We start from the raw sequence: 26,665 nt of genomic DNA on the forward strand, positions 1-26,665 counted from the left end.
ATAAGATGTTTCCATTTTTTCTAAATACCAGCTGCCCTTAATGAATTTAAAAATAAAATAAAATATTAGAAGTGTTTGATCATTCCATTGTCATAATATCATCTCATATCTTGCACTGCTACTATTCACATGTTCCAAGACAAACCTATCTCCTGCCGGACAATACATGCATTTACACAGTACCAAGATGTGTGCCCAATAATCCATTGCTCTCCCATGCTAATGAGCCAAGAAAAGAGCTAAAACCCACAGTAAACTTCAAGATATCTTCTCTGCACCAATAATTAAAAGGATCTGAACCAAAAAAGAGAGACGCGGTGGGGGGGGAGGGTGTTATTACTGCTTTCAAGTGTTTTACATTTGCTACTTAGAGCATCCCCCTCACACTTCATAAACATGAGAACATTGCCTACCCCAGGGGAGGGAAATCAGATCTGAAGATTACAGTAATGATGTCTTAAACCATATCAGATGATATCACATGTTAAAAGTCACAAATTATGGAGGTTCTATGTTCACTCTCTGGGTGCTCTCCGAGCTCAGATGTATCCTGGCAGCTGGTTGCTTTGAATTTTGTCCCAAAAAGCACATGGCAAATTCTTTACCCCAAAACAGCCTATTCAACAAGGATGAGTGACCTTTGAAAAGTTCACAGCTTTGGTTCACTCCAAATATGTTCTGTGGGTGAAATTTTCAAAATGCCTAAGGATTCAGACACCCAGCTCCCATTGACTTTACATGGTACGTGGGTTCCTAACTTCTTGAGGTACTTTTTGAGATCCTACCCTGTGCCTTTTTTCTGTCCTGAAAGTACCTAGCAAATCTGGGTCATGACCAGGGAACAAATAGGGTTAGATTTATAAAGGTACAAAAGCAAGCTAAGTACCAGGTCCTCAAAGATATTTAGGTGCCTAACTCTCATTAAAACCAATGGGAGTTAGGCACCAAAATATATAAACCTATGGAAGTCAATGGGAATTAAGTACCCACCTGCCTTTTGTGCCTTTGAAAATCCCTGCCCTCCCGTCACCAGCCCATAAATAAAGCTTATCGTGGAGCAAGCAAGGGGCAGAGGAAACCAGGAAGTCCTAGAGGTGCAAGGGCTCTGTGCTGCTGGAGCTGGTCTCTGCAGATCCCATTGCTTTGCAGAACCGAGTCCCCTTTGTCCATATCTCTAGTATGTTTCCCTTCTGCACTCAAGTGCATTTCTGAGTATTAATACCATTATTGGTGCTTGATCCGGAAAATGTAACCAGCTCTGTTTACAGACATTTGATCAGTTGCAATGCTGGTGGACATTATTTTGTTGTGATGGGCAGTTGGATGGTGCAGAGAGAGAACGTTTGGTTAGCAATATATTTGTTCCCTCTGCTTACACAGAACAAAATCAAACCAGGAGGTTGTACAGCGATCTGAGTGGTTCATGAATTCATTTGTTCCAGTCTCTTGACCACATTGCTCCCAGAGGCAATATTTTATTTTCTGCATGAAAAACGCTTCCATCTTTGCAGAGGATCCGGTGTCCAATGTAGCGCCACCACACTGCTAACGGCTGGTGAGAATTGCCTATGGGGGTCAACACAGTGATCGATAAGCGAGTGACTTCATCCCATGAGGTGACTGAGAGAAGCACTGGGGACCCTGTGACACAGAATATGTTTTGCGCCCCTAGGCCTGGACGCACAAGCCGGGATTTTCATTTAGGGCCACCTGGAGAGCCAGTTGAAAAATTGTGTCTACAAAGATTTCCAGGCAAATATAATTTTTTTGGGGGGTACAATTTTTATGAAACATTCTTTCCATTTTCTGACCAGCTTTAGCATCCAATTGGCTGATATTTCACTGGTACAGTGAATTAATTATCTTGGCCCTTAGCACATGACAAAGAGTCCTCACTTCTTTTTCTCCCTCAGCTTCTGAGTCATTTCTTTGCTAGCCTGCAATAGACCCAACCCATTCCCTCCTTCCTTGCCTTTTTGTAACCCCATTACACCCCTTTTCCCAGGAGCAACCAACCAGCCCTGTTCCGGAGAAGGGCCTGGCAAGCAGGTGTTGGGCATCATCTGACCCAGCTGGGCAGCATCAGATGATTGGTTCTGATGATTACCAGCTAAGGGCTTATCCTTGGTGTCTGAGACCAGGAGAGGGCTGGGAGAACACTGTCTTGGCACTGCCATGGAGGACTGCAAGGGGGACCATGGAGAACTGCAGAACTCCTTAGTCTGGGTGGAGTTCCTAACCACTAAGCTGCTGGAGGCCAGAGAGCTGATTATTGTTTCTCAGGCTGGTGACTGAGTCCACCGGCCTACACTGCTTCTCACCCTGATACCGCCTCCTGCCTTTCCATTCACCCTCCCCTGCTGCACGCTCCTGTTTCTACCTGGATCTCTTCCCCACCCCCGCAGACACACTGCTTGTGTAACAGCCTGGCTACATGTGTCCTATAGTCATCTCCAAGCCGAGCCACAAAGAGGACAAGAGCCTGCTGCAGCTGCCAACTGTTGGCGTTATTCCTTTAGCTCTCATGACAGAGGCCAATAGTGAAGGATCCTGTTTCAATCCCCCTTGATGATGTATGGTGGGAACTGAGACATTTGCTGTCAGATGACATGGCTCTAAATTCTTCATTCCAGGCCTAGTGGTCACGTTGGGAGTGATCAGTTGAAAGATAGCTCCAGTACTCAATTTTTAATGAAAGAGGTGCTGGGGCTCAATCAATTATCTGCTGGGGCTGAAGCAATTTCTTTTTTTAGTTTAATAATTGATGCACCAAGCCTACAGTTGCCAGGGCTATGAATTGCCAAGCCCAGAGGTGCAAGGGCTCAGTCCTGGCAAGCCCTGGCACAAATTAAGCACTGGACAGGTCATAATGGTGAGGCTCTTTTGAGAGTTTCTCAGATCAGGAAATGGGGCTCATTCCAGTCCAGATTCCAGACCGTCGCCTACCCCACGTGTTAGGTGCCAGAAACCTTCTCCAGTCCTCAGATCAGTGCTTCCTGTTTGACATGTCAAGCTCCTGTAGTTTGACCACCGTGCATCTGACACCATGTGTCTCTGAAAAGAGGAGATCCCATTTGCTATAGGCAGTGAACTACTACAGGCAGACACAGGATGTGTGGGGGCGATTCTAATTTCATTATGCCTCACTATTATCAGAAAATGCCCAGCTTGTTATCATTTCTTGGGCAAAGGTGGTAGAAAGAGACACTATCAAATAACAAAAGGAAAGGTTTAGAAAGACAAAATAATTCAAAATAGAAAAAGCTTCTTTGATTTTTCTTTCGGTGGGGGAATCCACAACAGTTTCTCCTCTAAAGCCATAGAAATCTAGTTACTGGCGCTGAGTGAATAGTGCAATCAGTTTCTCACAAATATATATATTAATTCAAAACTCCTGGGACTTATAAATAACTATCCCTGCATGACAGGCCTTGTTCCTTAAGTCTATATTTGTTTAAACTCCTCCCTCAAGCTGGCAGAGCTCAGAGTTTCCATCTTTGAATCACATGTGCAATAACATCCCTGCTATATTCAAGTTCCTTAGAAGAAAGTGCAGGCATGTGGTATGCTGGGTATGACCCACTCAAAGAATTACTATACATGCCGAGAATGGGGCTTGGTCCGGCTGTTTGTACACCCCTCCCCTCCCCACGGAAGCCAGTTCTAATCCCAACACTGACAACATGTCTCCAGGTGTGTTGTTTCTCTAACAGAAGGCCCAGGTACAGCACATCACTGTTCTGAGTCCAACCCTTTAAGGACATTCTGGGAGTTGTCGTTCCCCAGGGACCATGTGACAGCAGGCTGGACACATGGCCTTCTGGGAAAGGGGGCAGGATTATATAAAATCAGTTTTCCCTGGAGCATGGAATGAAACCAGTGATAAGGGCAAGATCTGGTCTGGGTTTCTGCAGTAAGGGAGAGCTGGGTGTGGTTTGCTAGTGGAAGCTCTTGGGGGACCATGGGTCTAGACTGAGACAGGTGTTTCCCCACTGGAAAAGAGCTTGTAAAAGGTTGTGTCGCAAGAAGCCTATGTGGCATCTCAGGACTGGGAAGCCAACCTGCAAGGCTCTATCCTTTGTACACTAGCTTGATCAGAGCTAGAGCGAGTATGTCTCCTTGAGCTGGAATTTATAGCACCTGCTTGAAGCATAGACTCAGCCACAGAAGGATCTTGGAATATAAGGGCTTGCCTGTATATGGAGCTACTTCTGTATAACTCTACCCGTGTACATTTATTTCAGAGTAAAAGTACCTTATTCTGGTTTAGCTTAATCCACTTCCAAATGCACTCATATTTCAGAATAAGCATATCCACACATGGAGTTATTCAGGGACAGCTGTTGCTCTTTGAACTCACACCCTACCTTAATCTGAATTAATGTTCAAGTATAGACAAGCTCTTTAAATTGGTTCAGTTGTGTTCCTATGACTTACAAGGAAATCCTCTCTAATTTAATTTGTAGTGAAGCATACGTTTAGAGGAGGCTAAGTATGCCTGCAGGCCATCTGTCATCCTAAAATCCCCTTTTCTCTAATGCTTTGTTCCAAATGCTAAATACAAACCATTTTGTTTTAAGAAGACAATTGGTCACAGGTTCCTGAAAAGAAGAAACACAGGTGCCTGACACCCAGTTAGGCCTGTAAGGTGATAGGCAGTTGCTATACACAGGCCAGTGTGCCCAGGTCCCAGTTTAAAAATGGAAGAATTGTGAGATTCCACCCCCAAGGCATGTGATGCAAGAGGCCAAATATTGGCTGGGTTTTCACTCAGAGACCAGAAAGAGGTCAGAGATGCAGATCACCCTGAAACAGTGACAGCAGATTCTTCTCTGCTGTTTGTGCAGCCAATGCTGCAATTCCAAAAGGAAAACACCGTGTCAGTGATGGACTTGTGCCACATTGCATCCAGGGCAAGCTTTAATTGCATCCAGGGCAGAGCCAAAATTTACATCATCTGTGTCAGGCCTCTTCTGTCAGAAGAAAGACAGACTTTTAGATTTAGTGTTTGAAAACAGACATTTAAACTAGAGGGCACTCCTCTACTTTGGTGTTCCAATCAAGGCACGTATTTTTCCTTTCTAGATTAACCACCATATAGCCTATGACCAAGGGATGTTAGGTGGGGTGGGTCAGCGCTATGAAGTGGCACTGAGCATTCTCTGTCTCGGGCGCTTGGCTGGCTGGGTCTTGCTCACATGCTCAGGATCTAACTGATTGCCATATGTGGAGGTCAGGAATGAATTTTCCCCCAGGTCAGATTGGCAGTGATGTTGAGGGGTTTTCCCACCTTCCTCTGCAGGTCTCTTGCCAGAATCATCTGGGACTCTCTCACTTAATTATTTCCTGTCCATTTTAGGGGCCTCAAGCACTGGTGAATCTCAGTCCCTCCTAGTCTCTGCCTGTGGCACATAATAATCTAGACTTCTTGGGTGTCATTTCCATGGTTGGGTTTAGTGTGCAGGGGCTGGATGGAGTTGGTAGCCTGCGAAACACAAGAGCTCAGACAACACAATCAAGTGGTTCCTTGTGGCCTTAAACACTATGCCTCTAAGATATGTCTCTAACAACCATGAGACACTGGTCACATAAAAGTAATCTACTTGTTTTAATGTGCCTGGGGAGAGTTAACCAACAACAAATATTTACATTCGCTGGAAAAGTCATCAGCAACCTGAACAAAACTATTATTCAAACACTGAACAGAGATATACAATACAGTCTCTGATCTCCATCCCCCCCCCGATCTGGCACAAAATCATTTGACAGATGGGAGGAAAACCTGTTGCAAAAACGCAACAATTTGAGCTTCTTGTGTTTGTGGGAGCCCCTAAATGAAGACATTTTCATTGTGACCAACAGAGAAATCAGAGGTAGGCAAGACAGGCTCAGAAAGCTGTCTGATACCTGTGACAATGGTGGTTCATGGACAGAAAGGACTTGTGCTATGATGATCAGGTTCACTCAGGAGTAGATTTCATTATTCTGAGTGTAGTGGCAGATGATGCAAAGTTTCAGAGTAGCAGCCGTGTTAGTCTGTATTCGCAAAAAGAAAAGGAGTACTTGTGGCAGCTTAGAGACTAACAAATTTATTTGAGCATAAGCTTTCGTGAGCTACAGCTGAAGTGAGCTGTAGCTCACGAAAGCTTATGCTCAAATAAATTTGTTAGTCTCTAAGGTGCCACAAGTACTCCTTTTCTTTTTATGATGCAAAGTCATGCACTGGAACTCATTTGCCTTCGTCAGCATGGGAAAACCTGGAGGGCTAGACTCATCTCCACTCAAAGCATCCCCAGTGAAGTCAATGGAACTACACCAGAGATGAGTTCGTGTAGCGGTTCTCAAATCGTGGATCAGGACCCCAAAGTGGGTTGTGACCCCATTTTAATGGGGGTGCCAGGGCTGGCATTTGACTTGCTGGGGCCTGAGGGTTTCAGCCTTGGGTGGCAGGGCTCAAGTTACAGGCCCGTCACCAGGGCTGAAGCCCACAGGCTTTGGCCCTCTGCCCAGGGTGGTGGGGCTCGGGCTGGGCTTTGGCCCCTCTACTCAGGGAAGTGGGGCTGGGACTGGCTCAGACTTTAGTCCCCCATCCTGGGGTCATGTAGTAATTTTTGTTGTCAGAAGGGGGTTGTGGTGCAATGAAGTTTGAGAACCTCTGAGTTAGTGATTTGCAGTTGCCACCATTATTGCATGCTGAACCCTTAACAGGACCTGATATGCAGACAGGGCTGAGCACCCACTCTCAGAATATAAGGCCCCTATAGGTGTTGTCATAAATATAAAGGGAAGGGTAACCACCTTTCTGTATACAGTGCTATAAAATCCCTCCTCGCCATAGGCAAAACCCTTTCACCTTTAAAGGGTTAAGAAGCTAAGATAACCTCGCTGGCACCTGACCCAAAATGACAAATGAGGGGACAAGATACTTTCAAATCTGGAGGGGGGGGGAAACAAAGGGTTTGTCTGTCTGTGTAATGCTTTTGCCAGGAACAGATTAGGAATGCAGCCTTACAACTCCTGTTAAGTTAGTAAGTAATCTAGCTAGAAATGCGTTAGATTTCCTTTTGTTTAATGGCTGGTAAAATAAGCTGTGCTGGATGGAATGTATATTCCTGTTTTTGTGTCTTTTTGTAGCTTAAGGTTTTGCCTAGAGGGATTCTCTATGTTTTGAATCTGATTACCCTGTAAGGTATTTATCACCCTGATTTTACAGAGGTGATTCTTTTACCTTTTCTTTAATTAAAATTCTTCTTTTAAGAACCTGATTGATTTTTCATTGTTCTTAAGATCCAAGAGTTTGGGTCTGTGTTCACCTGTATAAATTGGTGAGGATTCTTATCAAGCCTTCCCCAGGAAAGGGGGTATAGGGCTTGGGGGGATATTTTGGGGTAAGTCGTCTCCAAGTGGCTCTTTCCCTGTTCTTTGTTTAAAACACTTGGTAGTAGCAGCATAGGTTCAAGGACAAGGCAAAGGGACCTCTGTACCTTGGGAAAGTTTTTAAACCCTAGAGTTCAGAGTGGGGAAGGAACCTTGACAGGTGTAAAGTGGAGGAGCCAAAAAAATCAAGGCAGCCCCAATCACTATTCATGTCTGAAGATCTTGGCCTGTTTTTGGAATCTGAGGTCATTATAATAATTGTTCTTGTGCTTTACTGACTCAAAGCACCATACCAGCTTTAGCTTGTTAATACTCCCCACAGCATGGTGAGGTAGGTAAATATTATCACCCTTTTAGAGTTCAGAGATATCAAGGCACAGAGAGGTTGAACATCACAGAAAGAATCACTGTGCAACATGGATGGCTTACCTGGTGAGCATCAGGTACACCTTTGCCTTTGCCTCAGGAACAGGGCATACTGGCAAATTTCTTCTCCCATTCCACAGCAGATAAAATCCTACACAAAGGGCTTCCACAAATAATCCTTCACATTCCCACTGGCTAGGTCCTTCCCTTGGACTGCAGAGATTCCATACCAGAATTTAACCACAGTTTTGCAGGCCTCAGTAGCCCATTACCTTCCTTAGGCTCTGCACTGGTCTCACCTCTTGAAGCAGGGCTTCTTCCCATCCTCCCTATAAATTTCAACCACTAAACAAGAACAGGTGCCCATTCCAGGCCTCCAATCCCACACTGCTGCCCCAGACCTTTTCCTTCACCTGCTTCCAGGGTCCTTCTGCATTTTGCCTTTAAGCCCCCGGAGAAGCGCTCTTGCTGAATTTACTTACCTGTACATGTCCTGGAATGAAATGGTCAAACAGCATGTAAGGCAACTCCTTCTTCCAAGAATCTCAGCTCAACACCAGTGCTAGGTTCCTACACATGAACTCTTCCTGAATAACTTAATCAGAGCCCAACGCAGAAAGCAAGCTCTCCTGTAGCTTGCACTGTTCTCTCTTACCTGAAGCTGCCTCTATACACCTCTTTCATAATTCAAAACTAACAAAGGAACACGTGTTCCCAAGAGTCAAAAAATCATTCACATACGGGGAAACTTGGAAGACTGTAACGGCACCACTTGGTGATGTAGACTACAAAATTGGACAGGGCTTTAGGAGAAAACTTTCTCTGGGTGCAGAGGTTATCCCATAACTGTTTGCTGCAAGGTTTCTTGTACCTTCCACTGGAGTAGGGGAGAGTGACCACTGTCACTGACAGGACACAATATTATATGGAGCATTGGTCTTATACAATATGGCAATTCCAGGCATACTGCAACTATATGCAGCCTGTTACTCGGGTTTGTAGCAAAGTGACAATTCAGCCCTAAGAGGAATGTTCTGATGCCCTTATTCATATTGAATCGTACTCTGCTCCAGGAATAGTTCCCTTTAAATCTATCAACTTAAATATGTTGAATATCAGAAACTGGCCCTTAATTAGTCACACATATCACACAGAGCCGGGTTCTAATATTCTGACTCATGTCAAGCAGTAACATGATGTCAATGTGACTAGATGTGGAGGAAGGAGCAACTAAAAGGAGTAAGGCCTTTGGAATTTGGCCCATCCATAGCCTGAAACTGAATAGCTGAAAATAAATTGTGTATCCCAAATATCACATCTCTTGGCTAATTGTGCAACTCCAGTCCTGGTGAATAGCCAAGCATTAATGCTTTTTTAGGGGTTTTACGCCAATAAATCTTTCTGGAATATCAGAGGACAGTGAGCACAAAGGGATACAAACCTAGTACAAGTGAACATCTTGAATATAAGTTCATGTTTTTAGTGGGTTTTTCCCCCCAGCATTTTCCCACCTTGGCTATTAAAATCTTCTTGGTCTCTTTATTTTATTGGTTGAAGCTATATCACTATTTCAAATATGAATGTCAACGGAAGAGGAATACACAAGAACCTAATTTCTTTCTTCAGTTCTAGACAGGCAGTCTGTAATTAGAGGCAATTGAACTGAGGACATGAAATAACGTCCTCTAGAGTGAATGAGTTCTTCTATCACAGCATCATATAAACTAAATGATCTGGACTCTACTAGTGAGTAATTAGGTTTCTCTTTTTCTTTTCATTGCACCGTCATGTCACTATTTCAAAAGAGACTTCTTTTTCTCTTACAACTTTAAAACCAATTTACTGCATCTGAAGCTCAATGCAGCATTAAAAGAGGCTTAAAGGAGGGAAAAATGCAAAATTAAGTCTAATTCCTGCCTAGTATATATAAATATTTTTAAGTAGTATAGCATTTCAGTAAATTGCTTCCCTAGAGATTTTCTCCCAAGACCATAACCACATATACATTTCAACGATATTTTTAAAATATCAGTAGAGTATTAGAAATAGAGAACACCAATTTGAGGCAGACACAGCATGGTGCTCAATATAGAGTGGTTGTACTGAAATAGTTTCTACCGGTTTGAAGGGTTTTTATCTGTTAGAGAGATTTCCTATATCTATAAGGCCTGATTACTCCTTTTATGCTGGTGTAATTCCTCTGGAGACAATAGAGTAACATGACTATAAAACCAGGGTAACAGAGTGCTAATCGAGCTCATAATGAGGAATTCTGGTTCAAACTGATCAAATTATTTGTTCAGATGAGATTATACAAGGTGTAAACACTATAAATATTAAGAGAAAATAAGTTGACAGAATGTTGAAGGGATTAAGGGTAAGATTTTCAGAGATGCCTAGGTGATTTTAGTCCCTTTTGAAAATGGAACTTAGGTGCCTTTGAAAATTTTTACCCCTAGCCTTTACTGACCACTAGTGGTCCATATCACTGGTATGCCAGAAGATAGCACCCCAGCTGCAGTGTTCCTTAGCTACATTTGAGGACATCACACATGTTGCATAATTCAGCAGCAGCTTTCCTTCCAAATCAAGAGAACCCAAGAATGCTATGACTTGATTATTTTGCTTCGAGAGCTATCATGCCATAGCCCCATTCCCTCAGACTGTTGCAGCCTAATATAGCTGAAGAACCATGTTTTTAAATCTTTAAGGGGAGCAGGGTTTCTTAAAAGCCCAAAACAGGTCCTTTCTAACCTGCCATTAGCTCTTCCTGTCATCTGCTTACTTTCTGCTGAGATACATGGGGAAGAGACATGCATCTTTTCAGTAAAAACAGGGAGGAGCAGCTCAAATGAGAATGGCTGAGACTTTCCTGTTATTCCAATCTGAATGCATAATAGCACATCATAGGAGAGAGTAAATGGCATCTGTAAAAAACAATGTCTACTGAACTGAGATTGAACCAGAAGAACAGATCTTGAGAAGCCACTTTAAAAAGATGTGGCTTTTAGAACTTACTTACTGTTATGAAGAAATCAGTAAGTTCTAAATACTTGATGTGGGACCAACATGCAACGAAGATCTAGCATGTTTTAAACCCTGATATGCGAAAGGAAGATTGAATAAGCCAATTCTGTTTTGGGATTGTGTCAAGCTGTTGGTTTCACTTTCACACACATTTTGACGGCTGCTCATTATGTGACTTCTCTTTATCTTGAAGATAAGACCATCAAGAACTAAGATCCAAGGATGTTTTAATGTCCTCTTGTTCTTGTACTTACCTGACCAGATTTTAGTTTGTTCATCAAAGAGGTATCACAGTGGGACAATTTCCATCAGTCCAGAAAAAGTTTCTTCACCCTCTAAAGAAATCCATTGTTCTTGTGGCTGCTGAATCTTGGAATCCTACCAGCACATGAAATATAAGAAAATCAAGAGTCTAATGAATGTAAGTTACCAGGGAAGAATGGGAGTTGGCAGGCATTTTGCCTGCTTCTGTCTTCTCAGCCACCATCTGCCTTCTCCATGGGAACTCACTTGGAGGCAGTTCATTTCGAGAGAATTTTCAAGTGAAATGTGAGAAATGCAGCCAGTCATAAATATTTAACTCCTAAGATTTTAGGCATTAGAGATTAAACATGAAGGCCAAGATAAAAATACAATCTCAAATATTATTAAGACAAGAAGTTCTAATGTAGATTTTTTTTACAAGACCACTTCTATAAATGGTAAAATAAACACATTCTCTGCTGAGTCAAATTGGTGACGCGCCAAAGGAGACAAGCGCAATTGTCTTCAATGGGGATCTACCCATTCAGAGTAGCAGAGAAATTGGCCCATTGTTCTAAGGTCCTTTAAGTGAAAGTAGTCTCTATGAAATCTGTCCCATTGATAGCCCGGGAACTGAGATTCTTCTTGCATCAAGGACTGTTCCAGACCAGCAGCACAAGTGTAACTTACTATCTGAGTGTGTGATGTGTCCCCATCTTTATCGGATTTACAGAGGATGTGAGTTTATTACAACCCTTAGCTGAGCTTGTGGCACCTTAGAGACTAACAAATTTATTAGAGCATAAGCTTTCGTGAGCTACAGCTCACTTCATCGGATGCATTTGGTGGAAAAAATAGAGGAGAGATCTGTCAACTTCATGAAAAAACTCGCACAGATACAGACAGACATCATCTTCCTCTCCAAATGCAAACAGATGGACATCATACCGAAAGGACTGAAGGTAAAAAATCCATTACAATCTACATACCACACAGACTATGCTGACAGCTTGTGCCACACACTCTCAAAGAAACTGCGGAACCACCTGATCAACATCCTCTACAGCAAACAGGGAAAGATTAAGAATGAGCTCTCAAAACTGGATACTCTCATAAAGAACCAACCTTCCACACAAACTTCCTCGTGGCTGGACTTTACAAAAACTAGACAAGCCATTTACAACACACACTTTGCTTCTCTACAAAAGAAAAAGGACACTAAGCTATCTAAACTACTATATGCCACAAGGGGCCACAACAACGGTTCCCGTAACCCACCCAGCAATATTGTTAATCTATCCAGCTATACTCTTAGCCCAGCAGAAGAATCTGTCCTATCTCAGGGCCTCTCCTTTTGCCCCTCCACCCCCACGAACATGATAAAGTTCTGTGGTGACCTAGAATCCTATTTTCGACGTCTCAGACTCAAGGAATATTTCCAACACACCTCTGACCAACATATTAACCCACAGAGACCTTCCTGCCAACACTACAAAAAGAAGGATTCTGGGTGGACTCCTCCTGAAGGTCGAAACAGCAGCCTGGATTTCTACATAGACTGCTTCCGCCGACGTGCACGAGCTGAAATTGTGGAAAAGCAGCATCGCTTACCCCATAACCTCAGCCATGCAGAACACAGTGCCATCCACAGCCTCAGAGACAACTCTGACATCATAATCAAAAAGGCTGACAAAGGAGGTGCTGTCGTCATCATGAATAGGTCGGAGTATGAACAAGAGGCTACTAGGCAACTCTCCAACACCACTTTCTACAAGCCATTACCCTCTGATCCCACTGAGAGTTACCAAAAGAAACTACAGCATTTGCTCAAGAAACTCCCTGAAAAAGAACAAGAACAAATCCGCTCAGACACACCCCTAGAACCCCGACCTGGGGTATTCTATCTGCTACCCAAGATCCATAAACCTGGAAATCCTGGATGCCCCATCATCTCAGGCATGGGCACCCTGACAGCAGGATTGTCTGGCTATGTAGACTCCCTCCTCAGGCCCTTCGTTACCAGCACTCCCAGCTATCTTCGAGACACCACTGACTTCCTGAGGAAACTACAGTCCATTGGTGATCTTCCTAAAAACACCATCCTAGCCACTATGGATGTAGAAGCCCTCTACACCAACCTTCCACACAAAGATGGACTACAAGCCATCAGGAACAGTATCCCCGATACTGTCACGGCTAACCTGGTGGCTGAACTTTGTGACTTTGTCCTCACCCATAACTATTTCACATTTGGTGACAATGTATACCTTCAAATCAGCGGCACTGCGATGGGTACCCGCATGGCCCCACAGTATGCCAACATTTTTATGGCTGACTTAGAACAACGGTTCCTCAGCTCTCGTCCCCTAATGCCCCTACTCTACTTGCGCTACATTGATGACATCTTCATCGTCTGGACCCATGGAAAAGAAGCTCTTGAGGAATTCCACCATGATTTCAACAATTTCCATCCCACCATCAACCTCAGCCTGGACCAGTCCACACAAGAGATCCACTTCCTGGACACTACGGTTCTAATAAGCGATGATCACATAAACACCGCCCAGTATCGGAAACCTACTGACCGCTATTCCTACCTACATGCCTCTAGCTTTCATCCAGATCATACCACTCGATCCATTGACTACAGCCAAGCTCTACGATATAACCGCATTTGCTCCAACCCCTCTGACAGAGACAAACACCTACAAGATCTTTATCATGCATTCCTACAACTACAATACCCACCTGCTGAAGTGAAGAAACAGATTGACAGAGCCAGAAGAGTACCCAGAAGTCACCTACTACAGGACAGGCCCAACAAAGAAAATAACAGAACGCCACTAGCCATCACCTTCAGCCCCCAACTAAAACCTCTCCAACGCAGCATCAAGGATCTACAACCTATCCTGAAGGACGACCCATCACTCTCACAGATCTTGGGAGACAGGCCAGTCCTTGCTTACAGACAGCCCCCCAATCTGAAGCAAATACTCACCAGCAACCACACACCACACAACAGAACCACTAACCCAGGAACCTATCCTTGCAACAAAGCCCGTTGCCAACTGTGTCCACATATCTATTCAGGGGATACCATCATAGGGCCTAATCACATCAGCCACACTATCAGAGGCTCGTTCACCTGCGCATCTACCAATGTGATATATGCCATCATGTGCCAGCAATGCCCCTCTGCCATGTACATTGGCCAAACTGGACAGTCTCTACGTAAAAGAATGAATGGACACAAATCAGACGTCAAGAATTATAACATTCAAAAACCAGTTGGAGAACACTTCAATCTCTCTGGTCACTCGATCACAGACCTAAGAGTGGCTATACTTCAACAAAAAAGCTTCAAAAACAGACTCCAACGAGAGACTGCTGAATTGGAATTAATTTGCAAACTGGATACAGTTAACTTAGGCTTGAATAGAGACTGGGAATGGATGAGTCATTACACAAAGTAAAACTATTTCCCCATGGTATTTCTCCCCCCCACCCGACCCCCCACTGTTCCTCTGATATTCTTGTTAACTGCTGGAATTAGCCTACCTTGCTTGTCACCATGAAAGGTTTTCCTCCTTTCCCCCCCCTGCTGCTGGTGATGGCTTATCTTAAGTGATCACTCTCCTTACAGTGTGTATGATAAACCCATTGTTTCATGTTCTCTGTGTGTGTGTATATAAATCTCTCCTCTGTTTTTTCCACCAAATGCATCCGATGAAGTGAGCTGTAGCTCACGAAAGCTTATGCTCTAATAAATTTGTTAGTCTCTAAGGTGCCACAAGTACTCCTTTTCTTTTTGCGAATACAGACTAACACGGCTGCTACTCTGAAACTTAGCTGAGCTTGACTCTTTAGCCCAAACTCTGGAGACTTTTCATGCTTTTGGCTCTGGAAGTTCCAGCTTCAATCCTGGTCAGCCAAGATGGCAGCCATGGCATAAGTGTCTCCAAAACTGCCCTGCTAGTATGTCTCAACCACGAGTGGGAAAGGGACATAGATTGATCTTGTTGTCCAACCAGTCTCTAGCTGCTGAGCTGGCTGCCATGAAAAAGGTTACTTAGAATATGATGTGGACACTTGTCCATTTGCAACGAATCAGGAGCCTCCAACTCACTTCAGACAGAACAACGAATTGGCAATAGATGATGACTGTTATTACTGACATGGTGGGGGTGTCAGTGCAACCCATGCACCTTCTGGTTTTGTTGTTCTGTCCCATCTAGTGGCACAGAGGAGAGAGAGAGTGATTGATTATGAGTCTGCTCTATAGCCATAGCTAACAGCCAGTTGGCTTTTAGCTCATGCAGTAGAGGCTTATGCACTAATCTCCAGAGGTCCCAGGTTTGAGTCCACCTGCTGACAACCAGGGTCTGTCAGTGCTACATCAGGACCAGCGGTCTAGAGATGTGAGAGCCTGTGGCTCACTACCAAGTCCTTCAGCAATCTATTCCACCATTTGAGTTTGGTCTGCCTACAAGAACACTTTGCCCTGAAACTGTTAGCTAACATTCTAACTGTGCATTGAAGACTTTACAAAGCACTCTGGGATCCCTCCATGTGTACTTTATTAAATGTATATTAATATAACACATGCCATATTATTCATAACACTGTAATTTCTGTAATTGTTCCTTCTGGGCTTGAGTTGAGCTTGCAAGAGACAACTTTACTTCACAGCCTGCCTTTGTTCTCATAGGCCACAATATTATGGAAGAAGCTTATTAGACCATCTAATCTATCGTTTACCTGCCAGTCTCGATGGAGACTGTTTTTGGGAGCTGATGTGCCCTATAGGATTGTAGGGCACTGAATTGAGTCAGGATGTGCAGATTCTATTCTTGTCTCTGTCATTGATTTCATGTGTGAATTTTTGGACCAGTCATTTAATCTCTCTGGGAGGGAAACTGAGGCACAATCTGTAACCTGAGGAGCATAGTTCTAGTTTTTCATCTCACACTTTGAGATCTACAGACCAAATTGCTCCTGAAGTGCTGAGTATTATTTACTATTCTGTTAAACTAAGACTAGACGTGATCTCTTTTATTCTCCATTTTATAGTCTTTCAGATTACAAAGAGAATTCAGGAATGACTTGATAGCTTAGGCTCTCCATGCACCAGGAACAAAGGATAAGTAGCTATCTGTTTCACAAGCTTAGAGAGACTTCTAGCCAGAACTGTGAGAGCTTAAGAAAACCTACCTGGCAGGCAAGTTCTCTCTTTTTAAAACAGCATTTAAGCTCATGCGACAAGGGAGAGCTGAATTTAAAGTCAAATAGGAAATCTTTGAGGAAAACAAAGAACTGAAATGTGTACTCCTTGTTGTGAGTGTAACAGATGTATGATCTTTTTCTTTCTTCCCTTCATCAAGTTTGACAATTGAATCTCCCAATCTGGTATAAGGCAACATATTAATACTGGCAATCCTCAGGCTCACTCTTTATCTCAGCCCTTACAGAAGGCTCTGGTATGGAGTTCACAGACTTTCTAAGCAAGCCTAAAGGTGCTTGTTTGCTATAGCTCATATTTCTTGCCTTTTCTCCACCCAAACCAATGCATAATTGGCTTAGGGTGAGGCCAGCACAAGCTTTAGCCCCACTACTTAAGCCCCAGTGACCAAGGATGGGATTTTTCAAAGTGCCTAAGTGACTTAGGTGTACAAGTCCCATCCAGTTTCAATGGGCCTCGTGCACCTAACTCTCTTAGGTGCTTTTGAAAAATCCATCCAGAGACTAGAGCTGATCTCTAATGGATCTGAGTGGTGGTCACTCTGTGCTAGCCCCCCACTCACAGGTGAATTTCACCCTGGGTACTGAAACTGGTCAGAACATGGGGTTTTGGGGGAAAATCTGATTTCTTTTGGTGGGAAAATAAAAAAATCTTAGGTTAAAAAACAAAATAAGTTGATTTGGAAATACCACTAGGGTACCTCATGCCCCCATTCTCCTTTATGGCCCAGGATTCATGGCAGGACTATGCTTCCCATGATGCACTATAGATTCATAGATACTAAGGTCAGAAGGGACCATTCTGATCATCTAGTCCGACCTCCTGCACAGCGCAGGCCACAGAATCTCACCCACCGACTCCTATGAAAAGCCTCACCCATGTCTGAGCTATTGAAGTCCTTAAATCATGGTTCAAAGACTTCAAGGAGCAGAGAAGCCTCCCTCAAGTCAACCATGCCCCATGCTACAGAGGAAGGCGAAAAACCTCCAGGGCCTCTCCAATCTGCCCTGGAGGAAAATTCCTTCCCGACCCCAAATTTGGCAATCAGCTAAACCCTGAGCATATGGGCAAGATTCACCAGCCAGATACCCAGGAAAGAATTTTCTATAGTAATTCAGATCCCATCCATCTAATATCCCATCTCAGGGGATTTGGCCTATTTACCCTGAATATTTAAAGATCAATTACTTACCAAAATCCCATTATCCCATCATACCATCTCCTCCATAAACTTATCGAGTAGAATCTTAAAGCCAGATAGATCTTTTGCCCCCACTGCTTCCCTTGGAAGGCTATTCCAAAACTTCACTCCTCTGATGGTTAAAAACCTTCGTCTGATTTCAAGTCTAAACTTCCTGGTGGCCAGTTTATACCCATTTGTTCTTGTGTCCACATTGGTGCTGAGCTTAAATAATTCCTCTCCCTCTCCTGTATTTATCCCTCTGATATATTTATAGAGAGCAATCATATCTCCCCTCAACCTTCTTTTAGTTAGGCTAAATAAGCCAAGCTCCTTAAGTCTCCTTTCATAAGACAAGTTTTCCATTCCTCGGATCATCCTAGTAGCCCTTCTCTGTACCTGCTCCAGTTTGAATTCATCCTTTTTAAACATGGGAGACCAGAACTGCACACAGTATTCCAGATGAGGTCTCACTAGTGCCTTGTATAACGGTACTAAAACCTCCTTATCCCTACTGGAAATGCCTCTCCTGATGCATCCCAAAACTGCATTAGCTTTTTTCACAGCCATATCACATTGGCCATTCATAGTCATCCTATGATCAACCAATACTCCAAGGTCCTTCTCCTCTTCTGTTACTTCTAATTGATGCGTCCCCAATTTATAACTAAAATTCTTGTTATTAATCCCTAAATGCATAACCTTACACTTCTCACTATTAAATTTCATCCTATTACTATTACTCCAGTTTACAAGGTAATCCAGATCCTCCTGTATAATATCCCGATCCTTCTCCGAATTGGCAATACCTCCCAGCTTTGTATCATCTGCAAACTTTATTAGCACACTCCCACTTTTTGTGCCAAGGTCAGTAATAAAAAGATTAAATAAGATTGGTCCCAAAACCGATCCCTGAGGAACTCCACTGGTAACCTCCCTCCAACCTGACAGTTCGCCTTTCAGTAGTACCCGTTGCAGTCTCCCCTTTAACCAATTCCTTATCCACCTTTTGATGTTCATATTGATCCCCATCTTCTCCAATTTAACTAATAATTCCCCATGTGGCACCGTATCAAATGCCTTACTGAAATCTAGGTAAATTAGATCCACTGCATTTCCTTTATCTAAAAAATCTGTTACTTTTTCAAAAAAGGAGATTAGGTTGGTTTGGCACGATCTACCTTTTGTAAAACCATGTTGTATTTTGTCCCATTTACCATTGACTTCAATGTCCTTAACTAATTTCTCCTTCAAAATTTTTTCCAGGACCTTGCATACTACAGATGTCAAACTAACTGGCCTGTAGTTACCGGGATCACTTTTTTTTCCTTTCTTAAAAATAGGAACTATATTAGCAATTCTCCAATCATTCGGTACTATTCCTGAGTTTACAGATTCATTAAAAATTCTTGCTAATGGGCTTGCAATTTCAGGTGCCAATTCCTTTAATATTCTTGGATGAAGATTATCTGGGCCCCCTGATTTAGTCCCATTAAGCTGTTTCAGTTTCGCTTCTACCTCTGATATGGTAATATCTACCTCTATATCCTCCTTCCCATTTGTCATGCTACCATTATCCCCAAGATCCTCTTTAGCCTTATTAAAGACTGAGGCAAAGTATTTGGTTAGATATTGGGCCATGCCTAGATTATCTTTAACCTCCACTCCATCCTCAGTGTTAAGCGGCCCCACTTCTTCCTTTTTAGTTTTCTTCTTATTTATATGGCTATAGAACCTTTTACAATTGGTTTTAATTCCCTTTGCAAGGTCCAACTCTACTCGACTTTTAGCCCATCTCACTTTATCCCTACATGTTCTGACCTCAATTAGGTAGCTTTCCTTGCTGATCCCTCCCATCTTCCACTCCCTGTATGCTTTCTGCTTCTTCTTAATCACTTCTCTAAGATGCTTGCTCATCCAGCTTGGTCTACAACTCCTTCCTATGAATTTTTTCCCCTTTCTTGGGATACAGGCTTCCGATAGCTTCTGCAGTTTTGATTTAAAGTAATCCCAGGCCTCCTCTACCTTTAGATCCATAAGTTCTTCAGTCCAATCCACTTCCCTAACTAATTTCCTTAATTTTTGAAAGTCAGCCCTTTTGAAATCAAAAACCCTAGTTGCAGATTTATTTTTGTTAATCCTTCCATTTAGTTTGAACTGAATTAGCTCATGATCACTTGAGCCAAGATTGTCCCCTATAACCATTTCTTCTATGAGGTCCTCGCTACTCACCAAAATTAAATCTAAAATGGCATCCCCTCTAGTCAGTTCAGCAACTACTTGATGAAGGAATCCATCAGCTATCGCATCTAGGAAAATCTGAGCCCTATTATTATTACTAGCACTGGTCCTCCAGTCTATATCTGGGAAGTTAAAGTCTCCCATGATCATGCAGTTTCCATTAGTATTTACTTTATTAAAGACATTAAAAAGGGCTTTATCCATATCCAAATTAGATCCCGGTCTATAGCACACCCCAAGCACTATCGTAGGAGAGGCTTTACTAGTTTTCTTCCCCAATGTAATTTTTGCCCAGACAGACTCTGTCTTATCCATTGCATCGCTTCTTATTTCTTTACATTCTACCTCATCATTGATATACAATGCTACTCCACCCCCTTTACCTTTGTTTCTGTCTTTCCTAAAGAGCACATACCCTTCAATACCTGTAGTCCAGTCATGACTACTATTCCACCATGTTTCTTTTATCCCTATAATATCTGGTTTCATTTCCTGCACCAGTAGCTCTAGTTCCTCCATTTTGTTACCTAGACTCCTTGCATTGGTGTATAAACATCTTAATTTTTGCTGTTTGGCCTCGCTCACATTTTGTACCCTATTAGGCAAAGTCATTCTACATCCAGTATAACCTATTAGACTAGTATCCACACCGCCCTCACTCCTTATATACATTCTCCTACCCACGGCTGTATCCATTCTTACTTCATCTTCTTCCCTCTCAATGCTAAAATCTGGCGTGGAGATTTTCTGGACATCTCCCATCCATCTCCCCCCAATTCCTAGTTTAAAGCTCTCTTTATCAGTTGTGCCAGCCTCGATCCTAGAAGTCTATTTCCTTCCCTACTCAGATCAAGTCCATCCCGAGAGAACTGACCTCTGTCCGTGAATGCCTCCCAGTGGCCATACATCCCAAAGCCCTCCTTATAGCACCACTGCCTAAGCCATCTGTTGACAGTCATAATCTTGTCACACCTTTGTTGCCCTTCTCTAGGAACAGGAAGGATCCCGCTAAAGATCACCTGAGCCTCAATTTCCTTAAGTGTCTTCCCCAGCCTAGCATAGTCTCCCTTAATACTTTCCAGCGAGAATCTAGCCGTATCATTTGTTCCCACATGAAGGATAATTAGGGGATTCTTTCCCGCTCCCTTTAGGATCCTTTTCAACCTCAGGTCTACATCCCGTATCTTAGCACCCGGAAGACAGCACACCCTTCTATTCTCTGGGTCAGCTCTAGTTACAGGCCTGTCTATTCTTCTCAATAAAGAGTCCCCGATCACATAGACCTGCCTCTTCCTGGTAACAGTGCTATTCTCCAGTCTCTCCCCTGTTCCCTCTGGCTGCAAGTTCTTTCCATTCCTATTTTCCCTTACAATCTTCTTCAACCCATCCTGTATCCTCCTGGGTCTCATATTTGGTGTAGTCTCCCTTGACTCTTCCCCTTTTTCTATAGCACTAGCCTCTCTTCTCTTCTTCCTTACCCTTCCACCTTCAACAAGTACCTGCTGAGCCCCTTCTTCATTTTCCAACTCTGCAAACCTGTTCCTAAGCTCTATTTCTCCTTCACTAGCCCGTCTTTTTCTCTGCCTGGTTCTTTGAGTCACATGTTTCCACTGACCACTTTCCTCATCCAGTCTCTCCTCAAAATTCCCCAGCCCTGCTTCCATCTGTGAGTCTGAACTTTTCCCTTCAGATACCTCATATCTTTGCTCCATCATCTGCTCAAACCCCTTCCTAAACTCAACCAGACTTTCCACCTGCATCTACAAACCTCGGATCTTTTCCTCCATCAGCTCTATCAGACGGCATTTCATGCAGAAAAAACTCTTACCGGGTCTCCCCTCCAGGATCATGTACATACCACAGCTTCCACATCCAGTCATCCTCAATGTGTCTTTCACTACAGGAGTCACTCCCACAGCTGCCTCTGTATCTGTCATCTCCTTCCCACCTAAATCCTGTTAATCTGGGAAACACAAGCCACACCAAAAAGACCACCCCCCCCAGCAAAAGCAAACCCCAAACAAGCACCACAATCCAAACTCCTCTTACAAACTCCCACTTAAACTCCCCTGTTTAGAGCTCTGTTTGCTAGCTCCTGTGCCGCTGCAGCTGTCTGATATGATCTCCCCTCCTGGCAAGCCACTCCGGTGGACCGTAGGAACCCCATGGTTGTGGTTCATCCTGGGAGATGTAGTCCTGCTGAGGCATTGGAAATATACAATAACAGGAAGGAAAGTAGCTGTAGATAAAACTTCATCTAGAACTTAATTTACAATGGTGTGACTGGTTACTCTTCCTATTCCCCTTGCTCTGTTTTCTTAGTGTACAGTACCTAAATCTTGTGCTTCTCAATAGAGATTAGTCAATTAGTTTTGGATAAAATACTGACCTGAGCTTTCACTCAAAACTCAAAAGGTCTTGAAATGAGACATTCTTGGAATTTAAGACACTGTGGATATGCTTTTTAAAGCCTCTTCCTGAATCTCTGGTCTTTGCCTGGGACCAGAAGTGAAAAAATACTCTGGGGGAATGTGATGGGGTGGCTGCCCCTCACTGGCAGAAAAGGAGGTAAAAGTAGCCCTAGGGAGGCTGTGCCGGAGGCAGCCAATCAGAAGAGGGTTGAAGGGAGCAGGCAATCAGGACCAGGCAGGCCCATATAAAAAGGGAGCTACAGAGCAGAGGAGGTCAGTTCTTTGCTGGGAGCCCAGGGAGGACGGACGGACGGACGGACGGACGGACGGACGGACGGACGAACGGACGGACGGACGGACGGACTGGGTCCCTGAAGGGCCAAGAGAACTGCCAGCACCCTGGACAGAGCAGTGCTGCAAAGAGGGGCTGAGGAAGTCAGAGACAGCTCCTGGCTGGCTGCTGGGGAGTTGCAGGCTGAGGCCCTGATACAAGGGTAAAGAGGGTACCAGAGCCACACAGGAAGTGGCTAGACTGTGGACTGCAGTTTGCCGCTGGTGGGAAGTGGCTGAACAGCGGACTGCAGGTCCCCTGGAAGTGGGGAGCACAGTCTGTGGCATGGCCAGAGGGCTGTCTCGCTGAAGAGAACACCATGGTCCTTGGAGAGATGTGGGTCCAAGAGTGGGAGTCATGGTGGCAATGTACCACCTGAAGGGGGCACACTCCACTGCAGAGCTAATTCCCAAGACAGGCTGAGGAGGTGCCAGGGCAGTGAGTGAACCCATTACGGGGGGAAAAGCTGCTCCTATTAGGTCTTCGGCCTAACCGGATGCATTGTTCCACACAAGCTTGTTCCTTTGAGATTCCCAGCCCAGTGTTGTTGATCCAAAAGGCTATCTTGTTCTTTATTGGCGGAGCAAATGAAGTCCAACACCACTGGATGGTGCCTGTCCATCTGAAATGCAATAACTTTGGAATGCGACATCCAATCCGTTCCAAATCTTCAGGGAATGGTCTAGACATCAGTGGGCACTAGCGCCTGTTGATTTTTTTTTGTTCAAATCAGAATTCCAGGAAAAGCCTGATGTGTCAGAGAAATCAAGGCCTCCAGGCTGCCTGGTGGTGCAGGCAAAGGAATCTCTCCAGTGCCCCTTGTTGTGGAGGAAACCTGTATGTGGCATGGACTCTAGCAGAAATAAGGCAGCCTTACGGAGAGAGTTGTAGGGGGGAAGGTGGTGATTTGGGGAGAGGAAAGCAGAGTGTTGGGTGAAAATGGGGGGGGCAGTATGAGGAAGCAGCAGGAACCAGAGGGATGGCACATTGGTTGTGGGGGGGAGGAGAGGAACAGGGACCCACAGTGGGTGATTGGAGGGAGGGAGGGCACAGAGCCTCTGGCATGGGGGAGTAAATGGCACCCAATGGTATGGAAGAGGGAATCATTGCAGGTGGAACCCTTGGCATGGGGTGGGAGAACTTGCAGGGAGTCCTGAAATAGAGAGGGATGGGAGAGTGGCACACAAGGAGACTGTGGAGGGATGCAAGGAGGCCCTGCTTGGCTTATAGGAGCTGCAAAGTGTAACCCCCTTCACCCCCAGTATTATGCTGTTATCTGGAGACCCCCATGACCCTGGGCAACCTACAATCTCACAATAGAGATCCTGCCCTAAAGCAGTAATAATCTAAGTGCCCACAATTCAAGAAGGGTGTTGATAACTTGGAGAGGGTTCAGAAAAGAGCCATGAGAATGATTAAGGGATTAGAAAACATGTTTTATAGTGATAGACTCCAAGAGCTCAGTCTATATAGTTTAACAAAAAGAAGCTCAAGGTGTGACTTGATTAGTATATAAGTACCTATATAGGAAACAAATATTTAATAATGGACTCTTCAGTCTACCAGAGACAGGAATAATCTGCTCCAATGTCTGGAAGCTGAAGCTAGACAAATTCAGACAGGAAATAAGATGCAATTTTTTTACAGTGAGGGTAATTAACCATTGGAAGAATATACCACGGTGGAATATGGTGGATCCTCCATCACTGAGAACTTTTAAATCAAGATTGGATGTGTTTTTCTAAAAGTTCTGCTCTAGGAATTATTTTGAGGAAGGTCTCTGGCCTGGGTTCTACAAGTCAGACCAGATGATCACAATGGTTCCTTCTGGCCTTGGAATCTAAAGAGAAGAAATGCGGAGAAATCCACATGCAGAGGAAACATTCAAATGGATGGCTGTGGTGTAGCGACGTGAGGACAAGGTAAAAATAACAGTAGGCCACTTTTTTTTTTTGGCCTAGATTAGTTGTGTGCACAAGATGGGTACAGTTTGCCTAGGCATCCCATTCTCTGATTCTAACCCAAAGCTGATCGAGACATAGCAGCCTTACACAGAATCCCATGACCACCAAAACCACTTAATAACCTCTTATTCTGACATGCACAAGTTTTGGATCCTCGAGATGACTTTATAATGAGTGGGAAGGAACATGGAGAAAAAGGGATGAGGGTGAAGATCTGAGGGCTAAGGCAACTCAAAGCCAAGAGAGTTACCATTTCTTGCTGTTATGCCTTGCACAAATGCAGCTGTACAACACACTGTGCTATCCTAACTTCATGAAGTGCATCAGATAGATGCTGCAAGATTAAATAGACTCAGAAATCCTAAGTATGGAAAGAGGTTTTGCCTTAAGGTGGTGCATTATTTCCTCTCCCCATGGTCTACTGTATCTGATTCTTTCTGTGTCCTGGGCTGACCCTAATCTGATTATTACTGTGGATTTTACATAATCATGCAATGGTTTGGGGGGTTGTTTTTTGGGGGGTTTTTTTTGGACGATTTGTAACAAAATACTCATTTGCTGCCCATTAGTGTTTCTGAAAACAAGCTGTGCCAAGACTCAGGGTACCAATGATCTTTCAGCAGGCTGTAATTGCCTGTTGTATTCAAATGCTAGAGAATGCCATAGTATTCTTTTATTTATAGAATTATTGTAACTTGAGAAAGCTATAAGAGACTACTCTCTCTCCTAATCCACCTTTTGTAGCAAGGAAGAAAGTGCCCTCTCTACCCTAAAGTTCATGCCAAAAAACCCAATAATACTGAAGGTTTTGGTGATGTGAGCAACTGTCCAGTAAGAATTTGACCAGTTATGCCCTCTGTATACCCATGGTCAAAGAGCCATCAGTGACCTGATCATTTGTGACCTGGGTTGGAGTTGAATCAAAATTATGCTAAGATTAGACTCTATATCCCAGTTCTCTTTTCTCCCGAGCGACCCACTCTCATCTCCTTCATCTATCTGCTTTAGCAAAAAAGATCCATCATGAATGTATTCATTGGTGCAGTCTTACAGAGTGTCTATATAGGTGCATTAGAGTCTGCAGACCCTACCAGAAGGTCCACTGGGACGTGCGGGGCCATATCTTTGTTGGCTGAAATTATTTCAATAGTTGCTGGGTATCTGTGGAAAAACTTCAAAAAAGCATGTTTAATTTTCTTTGTTATTCCCTCATTTGGTATGCAGCTCAACAATCATTAGAGTAGTCCTGTGATGAATGTAGGGGTTTTGACAGATCTAAATAAGAACATGTGTTTGTGGGGGCATTGGCCTCTAAATTCATAAGGCAAGGACTGTCACTATGATTGTCCGTAAAGCTCCTAGGATGTTATGTTAAACAAAATAATTGCAGCCATTATAAGGCAAATACTTTATTTTTGGTAGCATACGAATAACCCTGCACATGAATGTTCAAGCATTTTAAAAACATACTCCAACATTTGGGGGAAAAAAGATTATTATATTTATTACTTCCTCCAAGTTAGTCAAAGGCATCATTAGGAAAGCTGATCTCCCTACTCTGTTTGCATAGAAACCAAACCTCAGAGTTGAGTGGCCAGTATACAGCATGTAAACAATGCACTGTGACTGTTATTGAGTGAGAGGTATCCTACCTATATTCTGAACTGTCAGCAGACAGGGAGTTTAAAAAGGATATTAAACCTTAATGCTCTCATGAACTGGTAAAAAGTTTAGGAAGCAGTGTTGCTGTTACCTCTCCTGTTCTCTGCCTACTAGCCCCTTGGTGAGTTTCATTGTAGTATTATGATATTTCAGGTTTCCAAAAAGAGGAGACTGCTGCTGGAAGTGGGTACCGTTGGGGATATTGGAGGGGGTACCTGTGATTTGGGGTGGGGGGGAGCTAGTAACTGGAAGGTAAGAGGCAGTGTCGCTACCAGTCCCAGTGGCTGGGCAGCTGGTCCCGTGGGACCCCTTGCCAAGACCTGTGTGGGCAGGATCTGGCAGCTGTGGTTGCAGGGGAATGGACCAATTGCATGCAGGGGAGGGACAAATTGGGAAGTAGACCAACCGGGGCTCTTTCTGAGCTGCATCTTATGTACTCTTCAAAAACCCTGGATGTTGCCTGCTCCTTTTAAAATTCCCCACCGGACAGAGGGAGAATGCTCAACAAAAAGGCTTTGTCTGGGGAAAACTTGGATATATGTTAACCCTAGTTTCATGTTAACAACCTGTGGCTGGAGGCCCTGAATTGAAGATGTATCATGACCCGGGAAGCTGGAAGAGTGA

Source organism: Dermochelys coriacea, chromosome 10 (assembly GCF_009764565.3).
Source record: "Dermochelys coriacea isolate rDerCor1 chromosome 10, rDerCor1.pri.v4, whole genome shotgun sequence".
In the NCBI taxonomy this organism is placed as follows: domain Eukaryota; kingdom Metazoa; phylum Chordata; order Testudines; family Dermochelyidae; genus Dermochelys; species Dermochelys coriacea.